The sequence below is a fragment of the Coturnix japonica genome, unplaced genomic scaffold (genome assembly GCF_054131305.1).
Source record: "Coturnix japonica strain WE unplaced genomic scaffold, WE-NBRP24 Scf043, whole genome shotgun sequence".
NCBI lineage: Eukaryota > Metazoa > Chordata > Aves > Galliformes > Phasianidae > Coturnix > Coturnix japonica.
Genome location: NW_028188946.1, coordinates 3,275,475 through 3,283,899, shown reverse-complemented (window position 1 = coordinate 3,283,899; position 8,425 = coordinate 3,275,475). Strand labels below are relative to the sequence as shown.

At 44.6% G+C, this 8,425-nt stretch overlaps 1 long non-coding RNA gene across 1 annotated transcript in view; it reads left to right on the top strand.

Annotated features, from left to right (window-relative positions):
- The first annotated feature begins 2,569 nt into the window (after positions 1-2,569).
- The window catches only part of LOC146752642 (uncharacterized), a 6,913-nt gene continuing 1,057 nt past the window's right edge, over positions 2,570-8,425 (top strand). The window contains exons 1-3 of the long non-coding RNA XR_014940522.1: positions 2,570-3,559; positions 3,920-5,031; positions 6,447-8,425. The exon at positions 6,447-8,425 is cut by the window's right edge and continues 1,057 nt beyond it. This is a non-coding gene — a long non-coding RNA (uncharacterized LOC146752642). The remainder of the gene's footprint in view (positions 3,560-3,919; positions 5,032-6,446) is intronic.

Sequence of the window (8,425 nt, the reverse complement as noted above, 5' to 3'; positions counted from 1 at the left end):
AACAAGAAAAACAGGGTTAGAGCAGAAGAAAACCAAGAAAAGCCGGGTAAGAACGGAAGAAAACCAAGAAAAACAGGGTTAGAGCAGAAGAAAACCAAGAAAAGCAGGGTTAGAGCGGAAGAAAACCAAGAAAAGCAGGCTTAAAGCCGAAAAAAACCAAGAAAAGCAGGGTTAGAACAGAAGAAAACCAGGAAAAGCTGGGTTAGAACGGAAGAATACCAAGAAAAACAGGGTTAGAGCCGAAAAAAACCAAGAAAAACAGGCTTAGAGCGGAAGAAAACCAAGAAAAGCAGGGTTAGAGCAGAAGAAAACCAATAAAAGCAGGATTAGAGCCGAAGAAAACCAAAAAAAACAGGGTTAGAGCGGAAGAAAACCAAGAAAAACAGGGTTAGAGCAGAAGAAAACCAAGAAAAACAAGGTTACAGCGGATGAAAACCAAGAAAAGCAGGGTTAGAGCGGAAGAAATCCAAGAAAAGCAGGGTTAGAACGGAAGAAAACCAAGAAAAGCAGGGTTAGAGCGGAAGAAAACCAAGAAAAGCAGGCTTAAACCCGAAAAAAATCAAGAAAAACAGGGTTAGAACAGAAGAAAACGAAGAAAAGCCAGGTTAGAACGGAAGAAAACCAGGAAAAGCCGGGTTAGAACCGAAGAAAACCAAGAAAAACAGGGTTAGAGTCGAAAGAAAAGAAGAAAAACAGGGTTAGAGCAGAAGAAAACCAAGAAAAACAGGGTTAGAGCTGAAAATAACCAAGAAAAACAGGGTTAGAGCAGAAGAAAGCCAAGAAAAGCCGGGTTAGAACGGAAGAAAACCAGGAAAAGCCGGGTTAGAATGGAAGAAAACCAAGAAAAACAGGGTTAGAGCCGAAGAAAACCAAGAAAAGCCGGGTTAGAACGGAAGAAAACCAAGAAAAGCAGGGTTAGAGCGGAAGAAAACCAAGAAAAGCAGGGTTAGAGCCGAAGAAAACCAAGAAAAGCAGGGTTAGAACCGAAGAAAAACAAGAAAAACAGGGTTAGAATGGAAGAAAACCAAGAAAAGCAGGGTTAGAGCGGAAGAAAACCAAGAAAAGCAGGGTTAGAGCGGATGAAAACCAAGAAAAGCAGGGTTGGAGCGGAAGAAAACCAAGAAAAGCAGGGTTAGAGCGGAAGAAAACCAAGAAAAACAGGGTTAGAGGGGAAGAAAACCAAGAAAAGCAGGGTTAGAGCAGAAGAAAACCAAGAAAAACAGGGTTAGAGCTGAAAATAACCAAGAAAAACAGGGTTAGAGCAGCAGAAAGCCAAGAAAAGCCGGGTTAGAACGGAAGAAAACCAGGAAAAGCCGGGTTAGAATGGAAGAAAACCAAGAAAAACCGGGTTAGAGCCGAAGAAAACCAAGAAAAGCACGGTTAGAGCGGAAGAAAACCAAGAAAAGCAGGGTTAGAGCGGAAGAAAACCAAGAAAAGCAGGGTTAGAGCCGAAGAAAACCAAGAAAAGCAGGGTTAGAACCGAAGAAAAACAAGAAAAACAGGGTTAGAACAGAAGAAAGCCAAGAAAAACAGGGTTAGAGCTGAAAATAACCAAGAAAAACAGGGTTAGAGCAGAAGAAAGCCAAGAAAAGCCGGGTTAGAACGGAAGAAAACCAGGAAAAGCCGGGTTAGAATGGAAGAAAACCAAGAAAAGCAGGGTTAGAGCGGAAGAAAACCAAGAAAAGCAGGGTTAGAGCGGATGAAAACCAAGAAAAGCAGGGTTGGAGCGGAAGAAAACCAAGAAAAGCAGGGTTAGAGCGGAAGAAAACCAAGAAAAACAGGGTTAGAGGGGAAGAAAACCAAGAAAAGCAGGGTTAGAGCGGAAGAAAACCAAGAAAAGCAGGGTTAGAGCGGAAGAAAACCAAGAAAAACAGGGTTAGAGCCGAAAAAAACCAAGAAAAACAGGGTTAGAACAGAAGAAAACCAAGAAAAGCAGGGTTAGAACGGAAGAAAACCAGGAAAAGCCGGGTTAGAACAGAAGAAAACCAAGAAAAGCCGGGTTAGAACGGAAGAAAACCAGGAAAAGCCGGGTTAGAACGGAAGAAAACCAAGAAAAACAGGGTTAGAGCCGAAAAAAAAACAAGAAAAACAGGGTTAGAGCAGAACAAAACCAAGAAAAGCCGGGTTAGAATGGAAGAAAACCAAGAAAAACAGGTTTAGAACAGAAGAAAACCAAGAAAAGCCGGGTTAGAACAGAAGAAAACCAAGAAAAGCCGGGTTAGAACGGAAGAAAACCAAGAAAAACAGGGTTAGAGCCGAAAAAAAACAAGAAAAACAGGGTTAGAGCAGAAGAAAACCAAGAGAAGCCTGGTTAGAACGGAAGAAAACCAAGAAAAACAGGGATAGAGCCGAAAAAAAACAAGAAAAACAGGCTTAGAGCAGAAGAAAACCAAGAAAAGCCAGGTTAGAACGGAAGAAAACCAAGAAAAGCAGGGTTAGAGCCGAAAAAAACCAAGAAAAACAGGGTTAGAGCGGATGAAAACCAAGAAAAGCAGGGTTGGAGCGGAAGAAAACCAAGAAAAGCAGGGTTAGAGCGCAAGAAAACCTCATCTACTCATCGTCACATTCCAACATGGTTCCTTGTGTAACTCTATTGATACCTCCACATCTACATACAGCTTCATTTTCAAACATCAGCTCCATGTCCCCCCCCAGACACCTCAACATCCCCCCCCAAACATCTCTGCCCCCCATCAGCTCAGCATTATTCAAGTATCAGAGCCAGAACTCACCTCCTGTAGTGCTGTTCTAGGCCGAGCAGCGTGATGGCGGAGAAGCCAAGTCCTGCAGCTCCATCCAGCAGCTCTTGGTCCAAGGCAGCAACAGAGCAGAAGAGCTTCTTCATGTGGGTAGATGTGACCTCAGCGAGGAGCTCCAGCAAATACCTGCTGCCCCACAGTGCCAGCCCTTATATGAGCACCAGGAGGGGGCGGAGCCAGCCCTGCAGCCAATCAGGTGCATTGCCTACACTTGGGCTGTACTGCTGTGTCCCCGCCCCATCATGGCTTCCAACCATGACTAAGCATTTCTATTATATCACCCTGATTATATAATAATTATCATCGTCCCCATGACCCCCCATCGTTCCAATGTCTCCCCAGCATCTACCCTAGAGCGGTGCCCACAGTGTCACCCCATTGCAAGAGTGAGATCTGCACCCCCGTGTCCATATACTGTGCTGTTGTTTCTCCTCTATCCACAACCCTCCCCTATAAGAACAAATAAATATAATTACTCACCTGTTACTGTTTTGTTTTTGTCTTTGTTCTTGAATGGGGATGTTATGTAACATCCTGATTGGGCACCTGCTGAGGGGAGGGGCCCACCCCATGGGCACAGGTGGGGGCCGTTGAGGGGTGAATTGCGATTGGTTGGAGCCTGGCTCCTCCCCTCCTTGATTGGTATTTAAGGGCTGGGAAGGGCAGGGGGCAGCATCAGTTCCAGCTCGGTGCTCCTATGGGAGCATTGAGGGAGAGGATTCTCCTTCCTGCTGCTTTCGAGCTCTGGATGCCATATGAGATGCGACTCTGCTTGGAGATCCTTTCCTTTGGGGTCTATGGTGAGTCTTTGACTTTGCAATGGGGTAAGGAATTTCTTCTTTATTACTGGGCTGATGTCTTCTCCTTTTGATTGCTCCTAACAGCACTTATGGATGGGGGTGAGAAGGAGCTGTATCTAGAGCCTCCTTCCTTTGGATGGAAGGCTCAGCCTTCACAATGGGGTGAGCGATCTCTTCTTTATTGCAGGGTTTGGGGGTGCAATGGGTCACTTTGGGATGCTCCATCCCTAGAGGAGTTTGAGGCTGTGGGATCTTGGTGTGGTGGTTGGTGACTGTCCCCATAGCAGGGGGGTTGAATGGAGATGGTCGTGATGGTCTTCACTGCTGATCGTCATTTGATTCTATGCTCATATATTGCAGAGTATCAGCCCCAGTGCTGGCTCCTATGGGACACTGTTCATCATCATCTCCATCTGGACATGGAGCCATTGGCTGCTGCTCTCTGGACTCGGTTCTACAGCCAGTTCTTCATCCATCTCATCATCTTCCCATCCACTCGGTGTCTTCATCACTTGGACATGAGGACACTGTGGGGTCCTGCATCAGAGGCCTTGGTGAAGTCTAAGTAGATGATATCAGCAGCTCTTCCTTCATCTGCTGATGTATCAGTGCCATCATAGAAGTCTATGAGGTCAGTCAAGGAGGATTTGCCCTTGGTGAAGTCACACTGGTTCTCCATCGTCACCTCCTGCCTTCCGTGAGCCCTGGGTCCTTCTATGAGGATCTCCATCATCACCTCCTGCCTTCCTTGAGCCCTGGGTCCTTCTATGAGGATCTCCATCATCACCTCCTGCCTTCCATGAGCCCTGGGTCCTTCTATGAGGATCTGCATCATCACCTCCTGCCTTCCGTGAGCCCTGGGTCCTTCTATGAGGATCTCCATCATCACCTCCTGCTTCAATGAGCCCTGGGTCCTTCTATGAGGATCTCCATCATCACCTCCTGCTTCAATGAGCCCTGGGTCCTTCTATGAGGATTTGCTTTGTGGTCATTCCCAGCACAGCAGTGGGACCGACGGCTCAGCCGTTCCTGGGCTCATCCCTTCTACCTTCCTACAAAGGAGCGCCATGTTGGCTGTGTTTCTGCTCACCGGACTGCACCCCATTGTCACCACTTCTCAGTCTGCAATGCATCTCATCTGGACTCATAGACTGTTTGATTTCAAGACCTTGGTTGGTCTTGCACTGGGTTGTTGACCTTATAAGGTCCAATGGGGTCTTATGTGGGGCCCTATTGGTTCCAATGGGGTCTCATGGGGCCCTATTGGTTCCAACATCCCTCCCTACCAAAGCCAAGGTGAGTGCTGTGTCTATGAGCTGCCCTGCAGATGTGGGCAGTGCCTTCATTGCCGTGTTGTGTCCTACAGGTTCCAGCAGAGCACAGAGATGTGCGGCTCCTGTTGAGAGCAGCGAGGAACAGAAACCTGCATTGCCTGGACCCAGCTTTGCTGATGGTAACTCTCAGCCCAGCAGGTAAGGGCAGCACACACAATTGCTTTTTATCTGTTACATACTGAAATTGAAGGTAATGTTCCATTATTATAATGATAATATCTGCTCTCATCCTTCTGCATTCTCTTTTCCTCTGTTCTCTGCTGTTTCTCCAGCATTTCCTGCAGTGTTTCCTTTGTTCTCACTTTATGTTCTGTTCATTCTATGGGCCTTGTTGTTCATTTTGGTGCTTCATTCCCTTCAGCCTTTCATTCCATGTTGGAGTTCCAAGCAGTTTCCTCTGCCGCCTTGCCCCCCATCTTGATGTTTCTTGTAGTGCCCTTTTGGGCCTTGCCCTCCATCTTGATGTTTCTTGTAGTGCCCTTTTGGGCCTTGCCCCCCATCTTGATGTTTCTTGTAGTGCCCTTTTGGGCCTTGCCCTCCATCTTGATGTTTCTTGTAGTGCCCTTTTGGGCCTTGCCCCCCATCTTGATGTTTCTTGTAGTGCCCTTTTAGGCCTAGCCATTCATCTTGGTGTTTGCTGCAGTTTTCTCTTCAGCTTTGCCCTCCATCTTGATGTTCCTTGCAGTGTTCTTCTGGGCCTTGTCCTCATCTTGATGTTCTGCGTGATGTTCCCTTGGGCCTTGCCATCCATCTTGATGTTTTACATGATCTTTTTTGGCCCTTGCCCTCCATCTTGATGTTTCAGCAGTTCTGTTTTGGGCCTTGCCCTCTGTTTTGCAGTTCCATGCAGTGTTCTTTTAGGCCTTGCCCTACATCTTGATGTTGTATGTGCCCTTTTGGGCCTTGCTCTCCATCTTGATGTTCCCTGCAGTGTTCTTTATGGCCTTGCTCTATTTTGCAGTTCCATGCAGCATTCTTTTGGGCCTTGCCCTCTGTTTCATTGTTCCCTTTGTTGTTGTCTTGGTGCTCCACGCTGTTTTGCCTTTGGCCTTTGTTCTTGGTGTTTCCTATAATGGTCTGTTTGCTGTTGCTTTTGCTTTGGCTTTCCCTTGGCTTTCCTTATTGCTTTTGTCCTTGTCTTACCCTTGGCTGCTTGCTTTGCTTTTCTGTTGCAGTGTCTTTCTGTGGTTGTTCTGCTTGTGTTTGGGATTTGCTGGGAGGTTTTGTTTGTGTTAATCTTGATCTGCTCCCCCGGCTTAATGCGGGTTGTAGTGATAAAGTCTGTAACCTGTATTTGTTAATGGAACCGATATTTACCTAATATTTACCCAATACTAAAGGTGTCTGTTATGATAAATGCAGTCATAAAAGTGATGCTCAGTGATTTATGTGAAAGTCACTTTAATTATGATTGTAGTGTGGGATACAATTGTTAAACTTACTGCAAATCTAGACTTAAAAGTAGCATTAATTATATCCATAATAGCATTAATTATATCTTTAATAGCATTAATTCTAGCCCAGTGCCTTCATTGTCATGTTGTGTCCAACAGGTTCCAGCAGAGCACAGAGATGTGAGGCTCCTGATGAGAGCAGCGAGGAACAGTAACCTGCATTGCCTGGACCAGCTTTGCTGATGGTAACTCTCAGCCCAGCAGGTAAGGGCAGCACATAGCAATTGGTTTTTACTTGTTATGTACTGAGATGTGAGGTTAGTGTTTTTGACTTCATTTTTGCACTCCGTGGTGTCCTATGGGCTGTCTGTGCTTGTCCTACTGTGTTGTCTTTGTGTTTGGTCTTTGCTGTTGCTCAGTTGTTTCTTGCAGTGTTTTCCTTGCCCTCCATTTTGGCGTTCCTTGCATTGTTCTCTTAGGCCTTGCCCTCCATTTTGGTATCTTGCATCATTCTTTTGGGCTTTGCTGTCCATTTAGGCATCCATTGCATCATTCTTTTGGGCTTTGCCGTCCATTTAGGCATCCATTGCATCGTTCTTTTGGACTTTGCCGTCCATTTAGGCATCCACTGCATCATTCTTTTGGACTTTGCCGTCCATTTAGGCATCCATTGCATCATTCTTTTGGACTTTGCCGTCCATTTAGGCATCCATTGCATCATTCTTTTGGACTTTGCTGTCCATTTAGGCTTCCATTGCATCATTCTTTAGGGCTTTGCAGTCCATTTTGCCATTCCTTTTCTTGTTCTCTTGGGCTTTGCCCTCCTTTTCAGTGTTCCCTGCATCCTTTTGTAGGCCCTTGCCCAATATTTTGATATTCTCTTGGGTGCTTTCTTCCATTTTGCAGTTGCCTGCATCATTTTGTTGCGCCTTAATGTCCCTATTCCTGTTCTCTGCAGTGTTTTGTGTTGTATTATGTTCTGTTTTGATGTTTTTTGTGCTGCTCTTTTGGGCCTTGCTGTTCATTTTGGCATTCTCTGTGTTCTTCTTTTGTACTTTTAGCTCCATTTTGGTGTTTATTGTAGCAAATTTTTGGGCCTTGCCCACTATTTTACATTTTCATGTCCCACTTGCTATAGCCCATTGATCTAACTATCTGCTTTTCTTCCTTAGGGCCCTTATATTCCCTGGCTGATGGATGTTCCCCTTTGATGCAGCACTCCATGCTGCCATGCAGGCGTTTAATAAAGCTTTGGGGGGCTGACGATCCATCACAACACCACATCAGCTACATATTAGTCAAGTAACCTCCATTTAATTGGAATTAGCTTTTGAGTTAAGTTCTGTTAATCAAATTGGTTTAAGGTTTGCGTTCAGTTAACCTTACCCAAATTGGTTTTAGATTTGACATCACACTTCAACAAATTGGTTTTAGCTTAGTAATCTATTAACTTCACCCACATTGGGTTTTGTTTTGTAATCATATCACTGCAACTAAATTGGTTTTTGCTTTGTTGTCAGTTAATCTTAATGAAATTGGTTATAGCTTTTCAATTAATTCTTTTAACAAAATTGGCTTTAGCTTTCAATCAGTCATTGTTAATCAAATTGGCTTTAGTTTTGCCATTTTATTTTTAATTAAATTGACTTTAGTTTTCTAATTTTTTAATGTTACTTAAATTGGTTGTAGCTTTACAACCATTTAAGTATAATCTAATTGGCTGTAGCTTTGCAGTCTATCTTAATTGAATTGGCTTTCACTTTACAATCATTTAATCCTAAACTAATTGGCTTTAGCTTTGCAATCATTAAATTTTAAACTAATTGGCTTTAACTTTGCTATTATTTAACCTTAACCAAATTGGTTTAAGGTTTGATTTCAATTAATATCAGCCAAATTGGCTTTATTTATCCTTGCTTACGGGGCTGGGCTAGCCCACTTTTTTTCTATCCGGGCTAACCCAGCCCCGTAACCAACGCCCACAGCCTGAGGGAGCTGAGTTGCTTCCCGGCCACTCTTTGACTCGTGCCCATTTGCGGCCACTCTTTGACTTGCGCCCATTTGCGGCCATTATAAGATTTACGCTGATTTCAGTGTGTGCAATTATTTTTTGTCAACCAAATTGGCTTTTGTATTGG